Source organism: Sceloporus occidentalis, unplaced genomic scaffold (genome assembly GCF_023333645.1).
Source record: "Sceloporus occidentalis isolate IW3139 unplaced genomic scaffold, rSceOcc1.0.p SCAF_170, whole genome shotgun sequence".
Taxonomy (NCBI): domain Eukaryota; kingdom Metazoa; phylum Chordata; class Lepidosauria; order Squamata; family Phrynosomatidae; genus Sceloporus; species Sceloporus occidentalis.
In genome coordinates this window covers 311,115-331,497 of record NW_028317150.1, presented here as the reverse complement: position 1 = coordinate 331,497, position 20,383 = coordinate 311,115, and the positions used below count along the sequence as shown (strand labels likewise).

The 20,383-nt window shown below is 39.2% G+C and overlaps 1 protein-coding gene across 1 annotated transcript in view; it reads left to right on the top strand.

Moving 5' to 3' along the window:
• The window catches only part of LOC149279329 (RAB6-interacting golgin-like), a 77,916-nt gene that overhangs the window by 502 nt on the left and 57,031 nt on the right, over positions 1-20,383 (top strand). The gene's annotated exons all lie outside the window — the stretch shown is intronic.

The window sequence follows — 20,383 nt, the reverse complement described above, 5'->3', positions numbered from 1 at the left end:
AACGACAACGAGAGTACTTAGTCGATTTAATGGTTATGGTGAATGACACCATTGTAACCACAAATATGCATTCTAAATTAATCTCTCACTCCATTAATCTGCACCAAAGTCATGAACAATTCAAACGTGAACTTTTGTTTATGCACGACCCGATAATATTCCACACAAATTCATTTTTGGATGAAGTGCAATCTGGAATGACTGAGTTAACCAGAGGACATATTCCTTTATATTTTGTTTCAGATGATATTGTTCGTAAAATGATTACGAAAGTCGATGGCAATACAGTGGAACCCATGCAACTAAATCTGGCCTATGAAATGGGAAGTGCTCTTCCTCTTTACATTGATCCAGAGAAAATGGAAATATGTTTCTTATTATCAATCCCGTATGTTACCCCACGAAATATTTTTTCAGTTGAAAACCATACATAATGTTGGAACATGGAAGGATGAGATCCATGTCAGAATCCAAACCCCTGCTGTGTTGGCTTTTCAACCATGGGTACCAGATTGGTATTCAATACCTATTTTGACAGAATGTGTCAAATTTAAGGACAATAATTTTCAGTGTGACGGGAATCCTTTTATATACGATTCTACCAATGCCTTATGTGGAATTGAATATATTAAGCATGGTTCTGAAAAATGTCAAGTAACTATGACAAAAACTGGTGATAATGCTCCAGTACATGCTATCTTGGTAAAGGATAGATGGTTGGTCAGTACTCTGTACAAAAATATGAGTATATTTCGGAGAGATCAGGTGACTAATAAGGTGATAGCTTTGCCATCTCCCGTGTCATTGATCAAGGTACCCCAGGACTCGCGGATTACCATAGGCGAGGTTACTTTGTACCCTGTTGGTACCGATGTTTGGGAAGGGGAAGTTCAAATGGTTGATGCGTTTCAAAATCTTGATATTCCCATTAATCCTGATCTCCAATATCTACTTGACCATAAGCCTAACCATACGATACAGATGTCTATCAGGAAGAATAATATTTCTGTTGATGCATATAAGTACACGGAACAAGATACCAATATCATACACAATGTGGATTGGTCATATCATAGCGATATAATTTTTGGTTTGATGATGATAACAGTTCTTATATGGCTAATTATTCTTACTATAAAGTTTTCATTAATGACTTCTCTTACAGGAGCAAAAGTGTTCCAATCTGTGCATTATTCCCCTGCACGTCCCATGTCGGACGATATGGTTTGAAGTCGTTAACATGCATCTGACGCTTGTTTAGATCATTCTAGAGCAAACTGGATTTTGCTTTGTCATAATCTAAAAGGGGGATTATGTCAGATATTTTATGCTAGAAAACATGTATTCTATATATTTTGTATTTTACATGAGCACAAAATGGAGTCAGAGCCATTTTATTTTATTTAATCATATAACGGTTATTTCTGTGTGTCTTTGTTCCCTCAATAATTGAGAACAAAGAAGTATTCAGTATATATGATCCAATTAATGTTATCTTCCATGAGAAAGTTAAGGAGTAGACACTGCATATCTTTAGGAATGTAAATTGGAATGGGGGATATGTCGTAAGACCACCAAAACCTAATTTACTACCTAGGAGGCAACGTCTGGAGATATGAGTGACTACAAAGACCTGATTTACTATATAGGAGGTAACATCTAAAGATAAGGTGACCAAGGATAAATTCCTAACACATATGTAATGGTCTTAAGTTATTTCTTAGACCAGAGCGTCTCTCGCAGGTAAATTAAGAAATTACAACGATGTAAATACGAGTAAAAGTCCTAATTATAATGGGTAAAACCCACCATTATGATTGGAGAATTCCAATCAAGAGGTGGAGGCTATGATAATAAGCCCTGTCTTTAAAAGCTTAGGTTTTTAATAATTAAGGAGGGGGGACCTTAAAAAAAAAGAGACGGGCTGAAACAGACAGACCCTGACGGACTCATTTAAATTTACCCCAGAGAATTGGAATCTTAAGATCCTGGCACCATAATTTTACTCTTAGAATTACTTTGAGTCCCAATCTATATAACTTTTAGTAAGTTATATTTCTTTCCACTTAATTTCTTGCCACTGAACCTGGATTAACTTCTACAAGGACCAGTTGGACAACAGCAACAAGTGGTGGTAAATATAATTGTTTTATTATTCTCACTAGAGGTGAATTTTGTCTTCTTCGTATAGAATTCCCTGTTTCTGGGAAATAGTATATTGCATTATTGTATATGACGGCTTGTGAGACTGCAGCTTATGACCCGTGATAATAACAATAATGAAAAGGTACTTTTACCTGTAGATGAAGTTCGACATTATTTGCATCTATTAGGAATGTCACTGAATACTCTTGGACATTATTAAATTATTTTAAATTGTCATATTAGTTAAACTAATATAATAGAGTTAGTGATCTTTTTATTACCGCCCTGATTATCATTTTTGGTTGCTGAGTGGGATGGAAATTAATGCTGTGTTAGACTCATAAAGTACTAATTCATATTGATAACTTTCGATAATATACCGTATTTGGATATACTGCAATTTGACATGTTTTAAGAATTTCGTGTTTTATATCATGCACTGTTTGACTCATATATAGATTTTATAAATTGTATTCACAATAAATAAATATTTTTGATTGATTATTATTGTGATATATATCTGATTTGAATTATAATTTTCGGCGATCTGAAAGGATTTAGGATCGGAGATAAAATATAGGGTATCTCCTTAAATTAACATTGTGGATGTGGTTCTACAATCTTTGGTAGCGTCGTTATTTTGCGTGTGTGATAAAATATTGGTTTTACCTATTTTGTCTCATTAATATCCCTAACATACTAATCTCGCCCGCTCCAGCAACTTGTGTGTTCCACTCCCGCCCGCTCCTGCAAACATTCTGTCACAGCTTTTAGAGATGGTGAAGAATTTAATTCCTTCATTCAGAGATGCTAATCATTCACAGATACTCATTTATGCCTTCAATCACGCATACTTGTTTTTACAAACTCCCCCACCCCCTTACCCTTCCTGGGCGGAACAAGAGAAGAGACGCTGTGTGCGAAGGCAGCTTTGTGGGAGTGCACGGGATTACTGGGATCCGCAGGTACATTGTCTGACCGCCCACAACACCTGAAAAATCGCCCGCACCTGTTTTTTGACGCATCCCGATGCAGTCCTCTAAATGCAACCATCCTCAGCATGCAAGGATCTGGGATTGTGATATCACAGGTGTACCCCAACCATAAAACACTCCCACTCCACAGAAAAAACTTCCTAGCTAGACCTTACAAATGCTCTACTGGATGAATGGGCAAATATTCCCACAGAAACACTCCAAAATCTTGCGGATAGCCCCTCCAGAAGAATGGAAGCCGTCATAGCTGCAAATGGGGGACCAACATACATATTAGTGTCTATGTATTCAGAATGCAATGTCATAAAAGTCCTTGTTGGTGTAATGGTCAGGTGGCTCAATACTTTTGTCCATATAGTGTATGGAAAACGCTGACCAATTAGAAAAAAAAAGGGTGATAAACCTAAAATATATTAATTTACTTGTTTTGAGTTTGGGAATTCAAAGTACCTTTCTATAAAATTCTTAAGTGATATTTTGGTATGTTAGTAGTATGGTATATAGTGAAAATAAAGATGTGTATGTTTTCACACCCTTCACAATTTTGCTTAGGATTTCTCCAAATTATTGTCAACTACTTCTTTCATATGTATTAGCTTTTTCATGTTTTGGAGGAGAGTCAAATACAGTGAGTTTTTTTTAATTTCTACTGGGAAGGTTGCTGTTTGTTTTGCACCCAAAATGTGGACTTTTAAGTTTCACATCTTCCAGAGATATCTGGGACTCTGCAGTAAGGTTGGATTGACAGCGGGGCACACAGAGCAATTGTCCCTGTATTCTGACATGTCTATATTTTTCATCAGTCCTATGAAGCAGCAATCCGATCGGGTCCTGCAATATCTGTCAATTATCCTCCCTCACTGACACTGCTCTCCGAGAAGTGATGTCCATACCAGGGAACGCACAATTTGACACTGATTCTCAGGGATTTTGCTCCAGTTTGGAAGAGATGAAGAGATAGCTCCAGATGAAAATCTGACTCCTTTCTATTATACACTGCTGTGATAATATGACTCCAGGTTGGTGCTTTTGCTGCCAGTATGATATGGTTGATATCCCTGATTCAACAGTGTCTGGTCTGGAACCCAATTTGGTTAATTTTTGATGTAATAACTAAGGGGGCAATTCATTTTTCACATAGGGCTTGGTAGGGTAGGATTGTTTTTGCATTTTTTGTTTACTCATGTTATCTTTATCTAATATTAAAATTAGTGTGATGATCTGAAACATTGAAGTGTACAAAAATAGAAGAAATCAGGAAGGAGTGGAAATACTGTACTACTGTACAGACCACAAGTAACATATAGGAGAGAAGTGGAGATGGCGGTAAGTACTGTGTGTATGTGTGTATATATATATATATATATATATATATATATATATATATATATATATATATATATATATATATATTTGTGTATGTGTCTTTCTATATGTGTGCATGTGAGTGTGTATTAATCTTGTGCATTCAGATTCCTATAAATTGCAAATCTACTACATTTTGGCAAATTTGAAGTTTCGTACAAAGCCAGGAAAATGAGGCAAAAACTCTGTTTTTTGTCTGAAATCCTTGGGTGCGTTCATTCACACTCTTTCACACTCTCACTTACACATTTTTATTCTTGTTCACTCTCTCTAAATGTTTCCTTCTCTGCTGATCATTTCTGCTTCTGATTTAACTTATGCAGCTTCTAGTTCTTCATCTCCTCTATTCTTTTTTTTCACTTCTCTCTTTCATCCTTTATCTCGTCTCTTCTATCTTTATCTGTATCTCCGCTGACATAACGTAGTGGAAACTTTGGTTCTCACCAGGCTACATCTGCGGAGATGCCAAAGAGAGAGGAAAGCATAAAAGATAAAAAGACAGCAAGAGACAGAAAGCAGAGGAAAATACCGTATTTGCTCGATTTTAAGTCAACCCTAATTATAAGATGCCCCCAAAATTGAAATATTAATTTAGGAAAAAAAGAAAAATCTTGAATATAAGACTGCCCTTTAGGAAAAAAGTTTTACTAGTAAATATTAATTCACATGTAAACTATTTTTTCATAATTAATAAAAACTTGTTTTTATTTTCCACTCTGCCCCCAGTTGTGCACATCTGACCTCCTTACCCCCTTATATGCTACTCTGCCCCCCAGAAATGCCTTATACCCCCCTATATGCCACTCTGCCTCCAAATATGCGTTTCAACCCCTATTCGCCACTCTGCAGCCCCGATATGCCTTATACACCCCCTATATGCCACTCTGCCTGCCTGATATGCCCTCTGACCCCCTATATGCCACTCTGCCTCCAGAAAACAATTTTACCCTCCATGACACTTACTTGCCCCCCACATGCCCCAACTTACCGATGCATCCCTAGACTTGGCCCCGTGCTTCAGACTCCCTCGTGTCGGCGCACAGACAACCTCCACTGCTGCCGGTACTTCCGCTGGGGCTTCTATGACTGAGCACTGGAAGGTCGCCGGTGCTCTGTCATAGAAGCCCTGGCAGAAGTGCCGGCAGCAGCGGAGGTTGTCTGCGCGCATTCCACAAATGTTCACCAACTGCGGGATGCGCACAGATAACCTCCGCTTCTATGGTGGAGCACCCGAAGTTCATGTGATACCGGCGCTCCATCATAGAAGCCCCAGAGGAAGTGCCGGCTACCAGAAAGGAGGATCCGGGTCCCCTTAGGACTTTCAGAGCATTTGCTCTGAAAAAAAACTTGGCTTATAATCGAGCAAATACGGTGACTTGCAGGCTCCAGAGAAGTGGACCTTCCTGTGCAATTACCCAATGTCCCAAAGCTCCTTAACCTGGCCTTGTTTGTATGTAATATAAATTATCTGTTCACATGATATTAAGAGTAAGCAGAAGAGAACCAAATTGTATACTTAACTTTTTATGTACTCATGTATGCAGTGTGTGTTTCACTTTACTGGAATGAGGAATCTTGTCTTCCAACTAACTGTTAATAATAATAGTAAATATTAAGAACAAAACATTCATATGATAATCCAAACTGCAAACATTACTTGAAATGCTAACTCAAATCCTATAAATCTTACCGTAAATATGATGATATGGTGATATTTTCACACCCCCTCCTCAACCGACTAGATTGTAAGCTTGAAAGAGCAGAGCCCTCTTCTCCTTTTTTACCGATTTGTTATTATTTATGATTTAAAATTTATTCTACCTACTCTGATTGTAAATCGCTTTGGAATCTTCTGGCGTAATATATAAATATATTTAATGTAAATGTATCCGTAGACAGGATGCGCAAGATAGATGTTCTAAGAAAACATAGTTTACCAAAGACTTATCAAATCCGTTTTGGCATTTATCAAAAGCAGTAAATTATATTTTGCTCTGCATGCCCAAATAATTTTACTTGTAAATGATAGCCCTGGGTCCTGAAAAATCTATTTGGAAATTTGAAACAAGGAAACTATGACAGCAGTTTAAAGGTTAAAACCCAGACTGTGCCTTTAGGGCAAAACGGCACCAAGGCGCCTTGCATCACTTCTATTAATTTGCTGGACACACACACAGGCCAGCTTGTGCCTCCTCTATGATGAAGTTGAGTGGAAACCATAAACATTGAAAAAATATTTGCAGAAATCAGAAGTAGAAAAAGCACTTCTGGAGGGCTGGCATGGCATATTTCTTGATATGTAACATCTGGGTTAATGCTGGATTATACTTTAATTGCTTTGGAGAACAAAAGGTTTTTGTGTAAGAATAAGTAAAAAAAAAAAAAGTCTTCTCACAAATGTGAGGAAAATATACATATTCGGTTATATTCCAGCCAGGAAACTTTTTATTCTGCCGCAAATATGCACATTCCTGCCTGTGCTTAGACATTATTTTGTGATAAGTGAAAGCTCATAGTGGATATTACATTTTTAGTGCCAATGTAGACTCAATATGACATACTAATGTTAAAAATCTAGAGCTTATGAATTTAAAAATTCATATATTTTCCTTTCATGCAAGAAAAACATGTAGTCAGGTGAAAGTGCTTAACACAGGATAAACATACTCAAATAGTAGCTGTGGTCCATCAGTGACATTCCCTTTTGTGTGTCAAACTTAATTAATTAATCAAGCACATTAATTATGCTGGAATTAACAGTAATTAATGCACATGTGCAAATAAGCCAAAAGCGATTCAGACTTCCGCTCCTGCGACTACTTCCGCATCTTCCTCCTCATCGTCGTTTTTTTGATTGAAGGAATAATAACATCCTCAATTCCTGTAGGGGGGTGTCTAGTCAACTGTAGTCAGTGTTTTTCTGGGGCAATAACGTCAAAACAGTGATGTATCATCAATAATTCTTCCCGATCAGCTTAATCACCACAAACCTTTAAAAAATGTATGCCATGTAAACTTCTGCAACCAGCCTGAGGAATCTGAGGAATGTTTCCAGCACCTTGTAGAAAGGAAGGAAGGTGGTTCTGAAGGCAAAAGGGGGTCAAACCAGGTACTAGCAAGGTGTACCTAATAAAGTGGTCAGTGAGTGTATGGTGGTCACTTCAACATCATACTCTTCTGTAAGATGCTTAATACCTACGCTGCTGTCCAGTTTCTGCAATAGCTGCTATAGAGCCATAGTGTGTGTAACCCACTTACCTGCTGCCGCTACGGATGTAGCAGTTACTTCTAGACGCCACCGCTGTCAGATGAGAGGCTCCTCTTCTTGCCGAGCCACAACCAAGATGGCCGGCATTCTCTGCTATACACCGCGCGTGCGCACGCCACACCTAAGATGGCCGATCGGAGAAACAAAAGTGAATTGCACATGTGCGAACCTAAGTTAAGATGGTCGACTGGTACAGCCTGTGGCGGACTGCCCGTGCGCAGCCCGCGAACTGAATTTCATTTCTGCCCGCCCCAGTGATTAGCTGAAGGCAGGGTTTTTTCTTACTAAGGCTATTTAAGGGCACTTTTGCCTGTCAAAGAGTCTCTTTCTTACTCTGGGCTCAGTTCTCTGTTGTGTTTTGAATTTAAGGTGTTGACTTGGCCTCCAAATTCCCCAGATCTTCATCTGATCGAGCATCTGTGCGATGTGCTGGACAAACAAGTCCAATGTATGGAGGCCCCACCTCGCTACTTACAGGACTTAAAGGATCTGCTGCCAACATCTTAGTGCCAGATACCACAGCACACCTTCAGTCGTGTAGTGGAGTTCATGGCTCGACGCGTCAGGGCTGTTTTGGCGGCAAAAAGGGGACCTACACAACATTAAGGAGATGGTCATAAAGTTATGGCTGATGCTGTATATCTTCAACAGCCAAGTATGATATATGTAAAATGTAACAAAAAGTTATTACACATTACACACTTCAAATGTACCATGGTAGATGTACATAAGCCATTTTAAAGCATGTGAAAATAAACGTATTAATTTTGCTTTTGTATGCTGCATGGTGTATCCTATATTTATTATTATTATTTATTTTTTTATCAATGTGAAACCAGTTATGTTGGAGTGAAAATAAAAAATAATCATGACATTTAAAGGTCCAGCACACCATGCAAACAAAATAGTGGTGAGATTAAGAGTTATTAGATATGTTATGGTTACCGCTAGACTCATAATCATTTAGAGCCTTGAACCAGTAACAGGCTTCTATATAAATGTGGCAGTATTACCTATAGATCTTAAACATAATTATAATATTCTTTATTGTTTTCAATATATATTCAAACTATATATTCATTGAAAGCACATCACCAGAATATTTCTAAAACACCTTTTTAGGTGGCCCCTTGCAAATACGAAAAAATTGATTAGTATTTTTGGGATGGATCCTATATGCTGGGCTATTTTGAACAAGAAAACACAAATATTTATCACCCAGTTCTCCTGAGCACATAGATACCACATGTGTGGTGTGTCAGTGTTACACACGAGACCCCCAAATCACAAGAGTCCAAAGTTGTTTCTGCTTATTTTACAGTTGAACCTCATGGTTTTAGGGGGAAAATTACCCCTAAACATCGTAACACAGACAAACAATATACTGCCTAAAAGCACAAAGACAGAGAATCTCAAAATATCACCTTTCTAGAGGAACACATGATTTTGGCCACACAATAAGCATGTGCTTCCTCAGGATTGTATGCCCTTTTAACCAGTCGCAACCATAAACCATCTAACTTAACAACTCAAAAATGTGAAACTAAGAAAGTAACTAAATGAAATTGATGTCCCTTTCATTTATATCAGTAAGGAGTGTTTTTTTCCATTTACATCCTAGATGACCTCAGGGGGGTCATCCAAGGGCTGTAATAATGATCACACCACTCCAATTACTCCTGAGTGGCTCTGTAGCATTTAACTGTAATGCTGCTGCTGAGCCAAATGACACCACCTGGCATGGAAGCATCTTTAACTTCCAGGTCAGTGCAGTTGTAACTTTTTTTTAAAAAAATGTGTTTGGTTGGCACAAGCTTTAGGGACTGGAGACAGCCACCATTAATTCACAAAAGAGTCTGAACCCAGCTTTGACGTGATTAAATAGGTTAATGCTGCATGATTCCTTTCATGGAGCAATTTTGAAAAGGTGTTACCACACTCATGTGAGGACTGAAGAAGCACTAAAGATACTGGCAGTTATGTTGGGACATGATCACTGGTAAACCTACAATTGAGTTATGTTCAACACTCAACTTATGCTTTTCCCCAAGTTTCTTAACTTTTCTCACTCTCACCATAATTATGATCCTATTTACTTAGTCCAGCAAAGTGGCTCAGAAATATCGTGAAGCTTAACACATTGTCCAAGTCTGCCCTTTGGCCTCAACATCTGTATTCAACCCTGTGGATATCACAGGGTTGCATCCATCAAGTTCAGCCTATCTGTTAATTTGTTGCTGTTGATCCAAAAGAAGGCAAAAAACACCAGTTTAGCTCTTTCCAATTTTGCACTAACCAGGGAAACAAAAACCTTCTTGACCCCAAAATGGCAGTCAGGTTTCTCCTTGGATCAATAAGCTGTTTCCCCATATTTAAAGATTATATCCCCGAATATTATGTTTTTTCAAGTATCCATCCAGATGCTGTTTAACCCCTTGATAACAATTGCCGGTCCGGGCACGTCACGGAAATTCAAGTCGATAACGACAAATGACGTGCCAGGACTGGCACGTCATTAAACGGGTGCAGAAAGCGATCTATTTTCGCTTTCTGCACCGAAACGGCGTTGCTGTAATGCCTCGACCTCGAGGCATTCAGCAACGCCATTATCGGCACAAAGGGGCCATCTCTGGCCCCTCCCCGGGGCGTCAACATCCGCCATACTTTGTATGGCGGCGGACGCCCGATTTAAAAGCATTTAGGAGGCGATCAACGATCGCCTCCTAAACTTAAATGGTGTCGCTGGAATGCCTCGATCAGGAGGCATCCAGCGACACCAAACACTTACCTGGGGATGGACTGTGACCGCTCTGGAGAGCGGTCACAGCCGCAGCTGCCGGTGATCTTCGCCATCAGCAAGATGGCGGCGGTCCGGGAAAATTCAATAAAGAACTCTGGCCCCACTTGCAGGTTGAATATAGGTACTGCATTCAACCATGCAAGTCAATGGAGCTCAGCTTTCTAATCACAGTGTGATTAGAAAAAATAAATTAAAAATAAAATAAAATTAATAATAATTAGATAAAAAATTGTAAAAAACCAGTAAAATGTAAAAATAATTTCCCACTGATGTCAGGGGAACCTTCAAGTTGAAAAAAAATGTAAAAAAAATTTAAAAAAGGCAAAAAAAAAATATATATATATAAAAAATATATTTTTGTGAGCAAGTCCTAAAATTAGCATATTAGCTTAAAACAATTCTCGCATGGAACGAGTTAAAATACTGGCATATTAAATGCCCATGGGGTGTCTACTTTTAAAAAATTTATGATTTGATGGGGTAAATTGAATTGGCCGGGTTCAACAAGGTCCCAATTAACACGGGGGGAAGGATGGCCACACATCTAATTTCCAATTAGAAAAATGCACACGTACCAAATGTGGCCTTTTAGTTCCCCCCAAAAATGACAAACCCATGCATGTGGGGTATCACTGTACTCAGGAGATGTTGCTGAACACATATTGGGGTGTCGTGTGACAGCGGCATATACCAGGAGCTGTAAATTCATACATAAAGTAGGTGTGTGTGGGAAAAATACACACACAAAAATACTACTGCAAACTTTGAAAAAATGCTGGTGGTAAAATGTGTGCATGCAAAGAGTTAAAATACCAGCATTTAAAATACCCTGGGGTGTCTAGTTTTCAAAAATATATGGTTTTGTTGGGCACACTGAAATGGCCCGGCTCAAAGATGTACCAAATAGGGCACGGGCAGTGGATCCCCAAATGCCAAAGTTCAACATTGAAAAATGTGCATGCCCCAAATGTGGCCCTTTTGCCCCCGAACAGCCAGGCAAAATCATTCATGTGGGGTATCACTGCGCTCAGGAGATGTTGCTGAACACATATTGGGGTGTTTTGTGATAGTGACATATACGAGAACTTTTTAATTCATACCTGAAGTAAAATGTGTGTGACAAAACAAATGGAAAAAAATGACTATCACAAAGTTTGACAAAGACTGGTGGTAGATATGGTGCATGGAAAGAGTTAAAATACAAGCATTTGAAATACCCTGGGGTGTCTAGTTTTCAAAAATATATAGCTTTATTGGGCACACTGAAATGGCCCGGCTCAAAGATGTACCAAATAGGGCATGGGCAGTGGATCCCCAAATGCCAAAGTTCAACATTGAAAAATGTGCATGCACCAAATGTGGCCCTTTTGCCCCCAAACAGCCAAAATCATTCATGTGAGGTATCGCTATACTCAGGAGATGTTGCTAAACACATATTGGGGTGTTTTTTGATAGTGACATATACCAGAACCTGTTTATTTATACCTAAAGTAAAATGTGTGTGAAAAAACAAATGCAAAAAAATTACTACCATAAAGTTTGACAAAGGCTGATGGTAGAATAAGTGCTTGGAAAGGGTTAAAATACCAGCATTTGGAATACCCTGGGCTGTCTAGTTTTCAAAAATATATGATTTGATGGGGTAAATTGCATTGGCCGGCTTCAAAGATACCCGAAATGGCACATGGGGGGAAGAATTACCAGATTTGGAAAAAATGGCTTTGAAATAGCAAAACGCTACCTGTACTTATTGCTCCATAACGTGCAGAAAAAAGCAAAAAAACATAAAAACATTGGGTATTTCTAAACTCAGGACAAATAGTAGAATCTATTTAGCAGGTTTTTTTATTACCTTTTATAGATGAGTAAAAGATTTTTCAACTAAAAGTTAGAAACAGTCATTTTTTTCTAAATTTTTCACCATATTTTATACTTTTTTTAATAGTAAATAATATGATACAATCAAAACAATGTCATCTAAAGAAAGCCCTTCTTGTCCTGAAAAAAACAATATCTAATGTGTGTGGGTTCAGTAAACGGGAAAGAAGAAAATTACAGCTAAACACGAGCAGCGCAGAAATGTTAAAACGGCCATTGTCACGAAGGGTACAAAAAGTAAAATCAGCCTCTGTCACGAAGGGGTTAAACGTCTGTACAGACTCCGATAAAACTACCTCTGCAGGCAGAGAATTCCACATCCTTATTGTCCTTACTGTAAAAAACCCTTTCCTCTGCTTTAGACTAAATCTCCTTTCTTCCAGTCTAAACGCATGACCACGTGTCCTATGAACAAAATTCCACACAATGGTTTGTATTGGCCCCGAATATATTTATATAATGCTATCATATCCCCTCTGAGGAGCCATTTTTCTAAAATAAACAGATTTAAGTTTGTTAACCTTTCTTCATAATTATAGTGCTCCATTCCTTTTATTAATTTTGTAGCCCGCCTCTGCACCCTTTCTAGTGCTATGATATCCTTCTTTAGAATAGGTGCCCAAAATTGCACAGCATATTCAAGGTGTGGCATTACCATTGATTTATACAGAGGCAAAATTATATTTTTATCCCGCGAATTGATGCCCCTTTTCATAGACAACAATACCTTACTGGCCTTAGCAACTGCTGACTGACATTGCACATTGTTGCCTAGTTTGTTGTCTATAACAATTCCCAAATCCTTCTCATTTGTTGTTATCCCTAATTCGCTACCGGTTAGGATGTAGGTTGCTTGTGCATTTCCTACCCCGAAGTGCATAACTTTACATTTATCTACATTGAATTTCATCTGCCATTTGTGTGCCCAGTCCCCCAGTCTGTCTAGATCCCTCTGCAGCACTGTAATATTCTGCTCACACTGTATTACTATACCTAGTTTAGTGTCATCTGCAAACACAGAAACATGACTTTCAACGCCTATTGCCAGGTCATTTATAAATATGTTGAATAAAATTGGCCCCAGAACAGAACCCTGAGGGATACCACTTACCACTTTTGACCAGCTTGAAAATTTACCATTTATAACAACTCTCTGTACTCTATCACTAAGCCAATGTTCTACCCAAGAACAAGAATTTGCATCTAGACCAATTTCCTTGAGTTTGAATACTAACCTATTGTGTGGAACCGTGTCAAACGCCTTGGCAAAATCCAAGTAGATTACATCCACTTCAACGCCTTGATGTACACTTCTACTTACTTCTTCGTAGAATGCAATTAAATTAGTTTGACAGGACCTATGCTTCATAAAACCATGCTGGTTTTTGCTAATATTGTTCTTCCCAATGAATTCCTGAATATTATCCCTTAATAAGCCTTCAAATACTTTCCCAACCACAGAAGTTAAATTCCCAGGTCTATAATTTCCAGGCACAGAGTTTGAACCCATTTTGAGTATAGGAACCACATCTGCCTTCCTCCAATCCTCTGGTACAATTCCTGAAAGAAAAGAATCCCGAAAGATTAGAAACAGAGGTTCACTTATTTCCTGACTCGGCTCCTTAAGTACTCGTGGGTGAATACCGTCAGGCCCCGGAGCTTTGTTGACATTAACTTTCGTTAGTTGCTGCAGCACCTTGTCCTGAGCCATCCAATCACAGTTTGAATGCATTTTTTTTCAGTAGTCCTATGTATATCCATTGCCATAGGTTCCTCCTTAATATATTACTGAGGAAAAACGGTTATTTAAAGTTTCAGCTTTTTCCTGGTCCTCCTTAACCAACACTCCTATCTCTGTTTTTAATGAACCTACATTTTCATTCTTTGTTTTTTTAGAATTTATGTACTTAAAGAATTTTTTGGGGTTCGTTTTGCTCTCCTTGGCTATCACTCTTTCATTTTCTAGTTTAGCCCATCGAATCAAATTTTTGGGGTTAGTTTTGCTCTCTTTGGCTATCACTCTCTCATTTTCTCATTAGTTTGGCTTCCTTATATCTTATATAGGATGCCTCTGATTCATCTGATTTAAACGCTGTAAAAGCTGCTTAACATCTAAGCCACATTGGTTTCAATTTGTTTCTTTTATATTTATTTTCTAGTGGTACATACTGAGAAGTGTGCCCTGCTAATATTTGTTTGAAAATACTCAATTTTTGCTCAGTGTTTTTATCCCTAAAGAGTTTATGCCAGTCAATAAGTTGTAAAGCTGCCCTTATCTTATTGAGATTGGCCTTTTTAAAATTATATGTTTTAGTATTCCCCATGGGCAATTTCTTTTTTGAGTTTATTTCAAGACACCATATTGTGATCACTATTACCCAAGTGCTCCTACACTTGAATGTTAGACAAAAGATCAACATTGTTTGTTATCACCAGATCCAGACAAGAATCCTTTCTAGTTGGTGCTTGTACCAGTTGTGACATGAAGGTGTCATTTAATATGTTCAAAAACCTGAATCCCCTTACAGAACTACTAGTCCCTCTATCCCAATTTATGTCCAGGTAATTAAAATCTCCAATAATTAACGTGTTACCCAGATGTTCAGCTTTCTCAATTTGCTCTAACAGCTGCTCTTCCTCATCATTCTAACAGTGCACAAATGTTTATGAACTAGGCAATTTCAGCACAGGAGAGGTCTTGGTGCCACAGCTAAGTGCCCCAGATCAGTGTACCCAAGATGAGACAGCGTTGCATATATTTTGGAACTGCACAGGACATATGGGAAAAGGCAGGCCCACTTTTAAAATGGATTTGTGGCCTTCGGTTTTTAAGCTATGCAGTTGTTTTATATGGCCTTTTTACCTATCCCACAGCTGACCAGTCGCATGTTTTATGGATGATAAATTGTGTAAAAGAAGCAATTTGGAAGACAAAGAATATTTCATTTTTTTAATAAATATATAGACCCTTTCTTTTCTCAAAGATGGCTTTAAGTGATATGTACACACACTTTTTAAAGGATTGTAAAGGCATGGGCTCAATGACCGCAAAGATACTTTGGTGCCTTAATATGTGGAACATTTTACTTGCATGAACGTCCCAAAGACTTTTTTTATGTTCCATTGTAAGTTTATGTAAAATGTTTTAATTCATTTTATCATTTTAAATGTTCCATTATATCATTTAACCTATTTTAAAGTATGTATTTATTGTACTGTAGCATATAGTGAATAACATTTTCTGCTGAAGATCCGTTAACTTGTTCTGATTTCCTGTGTATGACCTTGCCTACGTTCTTGATCCTGATTTGTGTACCAGACCCTGGCGTGTCCCAAACTTACCTACCTTCCAAGCAGTGTGCCCTGCCTGAGGGCTACCAAGCCGTGTGCCCTGCCACTCTGTTTTCTCGTGTCCTCGCTACAACTCCCCTTTTTATTCTTTGATTCCAGTCCTGCTTTTCTGTCTGTTATGTACCCCTTGATGCATCATGATGGGTAGTTAGGTACAGACAGAGCCCTTAGTATCCCCTACAACTGGGCTCCTGTCCGACCTGCTTGCCCGGGTCCTGACACTCATAGAGCTTTTGTAGGTACCTGGATATCCAGATCACAAGACACTTATATCCTTATAAAGGAAAGTTGGTCCTAAACTGCGCAACATGAAGGAAAGGACATAGATATTTAGAATATCAGGCTTATTATTAATTACTTTAATGTTGAAGACTGCACTGTACTTTCATACGCAAGCACATTAAGGAATGATAGGGATATGTAAAGGAGGACTATTACCCCCTTGGCTTTTATCTTGTATAAACAAACCCTTCTTGTTTAGCATTTCCTCATTTTTTAAATATTTTGTATAGCAGGCCTACACTTTCCTCAGTTGCATAAGCCATAATATTTGATGTCCTAAACTGCTAGTCAGGTTTGGAGCATAAGAGCAGAGGATAGTCCAAAAACGATGTCAGGAACAGTCCAATAGGTCAGGGGCAGGTGGCGATCAAGAAAAATGGTAATCCAAGCTAGGGTCTGGAAACAGACAAATGGGGTAGTCCAATAGGAAGGCTGGCTTTGCCTCCCCTCCACAGGTGTAAAACATTATGCTGAGGTCTGGGCAACACCTGGAAGTCTGTTGTAACTTTAGGCCGTGGTTTTGGCCTACCACGCTACCGAGATCACGTTCGCGGGTAGACGCTGCTACTACAGGCCGCGGCTTAGCCTACTCCGCAGAGCTTTTACAAGGCCTGTAGCAATGGAGGACAGCTGGGGAGAACAGGTAAGAGTGAAAGGGGCATAACACTGCTATGCATTTGCAAGGAGTCATTTATTATTTAGATTATTATTTAATTATATTAATTTTTAAGTCACTAGCTCTATCTATGCATGTTGCATACCGTTATTCCCCAAATCGCCTTGTGTAAAGATTGAATTCATTGTCGTTAAAAGTTTGGAAAAATTTAGGCAGAGATTTACTGCAAAACCACTGCCTATATTCTACACATTCTGCTCACATGTTAGTGTCCAATGCAGCCTCACTGTAAAATGTGTTTAAACTAACAGTTAAACAGTAATCTAGGTAACAAAAAATAAATATTTTGATTTCAAATTGTACCTTAAAAAGGAATAATGCTTATGAATCCAAAATTACAATCTGATTTCTCACTAGACAGAACAGAATATAACTATTTCCTTATAACCTATGATATCCCTGCATATTTGTAACAAAAATACCAGGCCCATATTTAAATGTTTCAACTGAATTTAATAGCACAAACTCTAAGTAAAATTATACTTTACCATTTGTTTTTACATGACAATATCTTACACTTGTAGCAGATGACAAACACTGAATACTGTTGCTAAAGTTGTTGTCCACAATTATCCCCAAGTCCTTTTCTCATGATTTTCCTAAAAATAAAATTTACGTAAAATGTGCATATTTCATTTTATTCCCAAAATGCATAATTTTGCTTAACACTATCCCTCCCTGTTGCAATTTTCTACATGACTTGTGCATGTTTTGGTGTTCTGTATTTTATGTTTTTTATAGCCACAGAGGTGTTGGATTCCCCACCTTGGCTAGCGTGGACGTGGTGCTACCTGCCTGGATGCAGTGCCTATATGGGCGAGCCGGCAGTTTGTTTTGGGTTAGTCTGTCAAGTTATTATGATATGGTTGTACTGGCATGGGGAGTTAATATCATCTGCAAATACAAAGTCATAGCTTTTATTTTGGGAAAGATGACATCTACCACCTCAGATGTTTGTACTAAAGGCTAAACTCATAGGCTAAACTTGATCCCATTCTGTTAAACACCAACCAGTTTTATAATATGTTTTTTTTTATTACAAATAAGGACGATATGCACATGAATCAAGGTTTCTGCTCACACTTCCTGGTTTCAGTAGGGCAACCCGGGTAACTGATAAAGTAGGGTAATTTACTTTTATAATAGACCAAGGAATAACAAACAATATGTAAAGATATCTAACTCATCCAGTCACTGTATATAACACAAAATCCCAGATATAAAAATTAATTTCCCCAATTATTACCCTATAATTTTAACATTAGTTAAATTCACACTAAATGAATTCACAGAAAATACAACATATATAATTAATATAAAAACAATTGATATTTCTTGTGGTCTAGCTCTCAAAAGGTTTAGTTCATTTCCCCCCCATTGTTTTAAACCACATTACAGCCCCCCCCCCCCATAGTCTCAAGTTTAAAGTCTGGAGCCGAATCCTTCCTATTCTACTCTGCTGTGATCCTATATAAGACTCATAATACTTTTGCTACCAGTATGTTATTGGTAATAATTCTGCTTGAATGCAGATGTTTCTTTAAATAATGACAAGTCCAGGTTTCTTTGAGGACTTCAATGAACCCCTTCTTTACTGAGGGTGTTTGTGCCCAAAACCCTTGGACATTTTAAGCCTCACATTAAACCATGATTCTTTTTTCATTTTTGTGTATCCACAAATTATATTGGTATACACTTATCGGTACCAAAATGCATTCAGCCGCATCCCTAGACCACAGGCAATGGGGTAACTACAGGGGTCGACCCCCTGCAACCCCTTCTTCCTGCTCATCGTACTGGTATAAAATAGTTTAGAAAGGGCCACACCAATCCAGGTCACAAGGGCCCTTTCTAAACTATTTTCAACCGGCATCAGGAGACAAGAACATGTACACAAGCAGCCAGAGGCAAAGCTGCAGGAGCAGTGAGAGGTAAGCCGGGGTGGGAGGTGGCATATATATATTTGTGGTCAGGGCTTACCTGTGATGTGTATAGCTACATGACATACTACCATCTACCTGCCTAACTAACTAAACGGCTTGAATTGTGCCATAACCGCTGCGTAGGAGGAATGCCTAAAGAGGGCATACCCTGTGAGATGTGTATGAAAGTAGGGCGGGTTGGGAGGATACACAGCACCGTCGTCACACCCAAGGGAGGCCCCTGTCAGGTATATAAGTGCTACTAAGCCCCTCCCACAAATACAGGCCAATAAATCGGCCTTCATACTTGTGGTCAGGGCTTACCTGTGACGTGTATAGCTACACGACATATTACCACCTACCTGCCTAACTAACTAAACGGCTTGAATTGTGCCATAACCGCTGCGTAGGAGCAATGCCTAAAGAGGCCAAAACCACATAAAATGATGCATAACAGCTTATTACAAACAACACTTACATGACCAAGTTCTCAAATGCGAGACATCTCATTTTAATGGACACGCTATTTTGGGATGAGCTCTGAAACAATTGGTGCAAACGTGAAGCATTGGCTGTAATGACAGGCTGAGAAATCTGTTTGCGTGAAGTGAAAACAGTGATGTGGCCAGTGCACTACCACCCCCCCCCCCCCGTTAAGCACGGCAGCCCGTGTAAGACATGGGAAGCTTGCATGACAAACTGAGACGGAGTCTCGCTGACTCCTGCGCCCTAACCGTAATGCCGCGCGGGAGCCATGACGTGGGCTCCAGGCAGATCGTTCCGGTGCGGTGCCCAGCTTCCCCTATCTAAGGAAACTGGCACACCGCTGACCGGACAGCAAAATAGACGATGCTGCTCGAGCGTGCAGCGTATACTTATCTGGGACCGGAATGACCTTAGCCCCAGTTCCTAACCGTCGACTCGAAAGGGAACCTGCTGACCTGGAACTCTCGTGATGTGCCTAAAGAGGGCAAAACAACACAACTACAACCCCCCGTAAAGCACGGTGGCCCATGTAAGACATGGGAAACCTGTAAGACAAACAGACGGAGTCTCACTGACTCCTGCGCCCTAACCGTACTGCCGCATGGGAGCCATGACGTGGGCTCCAGGCAGATCGTTCCGGTGCGGTGCCCAGCTTCCCCTTCACCTAAGGAAACTGGCACACCGCCGACCGGACAGCAAAATAGACGATGCTGCTCGAACGTGCAGCGTACACTGACCCAGGACCGGAATGACCAGCCTAAATAACACGCACTAACAGTGAACAAAGGGTTAATGAAAAGTGGTTAACCAGCAACCCTCACCTGACACTAGCAACAGAAATCTTCTGGAGCAGGGCCAGTGGATACATGGAACAGTCTCCCAGCAGAAGTGGTAGTAGACCAACAGAGTAAACTAGTGAATGTAGCTAGTATGCTGATCGTTATCCACAAATGGTGTGCACATGAATTAATTGGAGTAAAGTATAATTTGAAAGTACTCCAACAACAACCAAAGTAATTCACCAGCTGTAACATACATATAGCGAGCGACTGTAAATACGCTTGGATAAGGAAATGAACCTCCGTAAAAAGCGCAGACATAGTAACATGAGCTGAACAGTATAAAAGCATGAAAGAAAGAGCGTGCTGAATGATGTGTAGTGCAGGACTAGAGGTATCCAACAGGTGTCGGTAGGAAAAGGGTTAAACAGGCTTA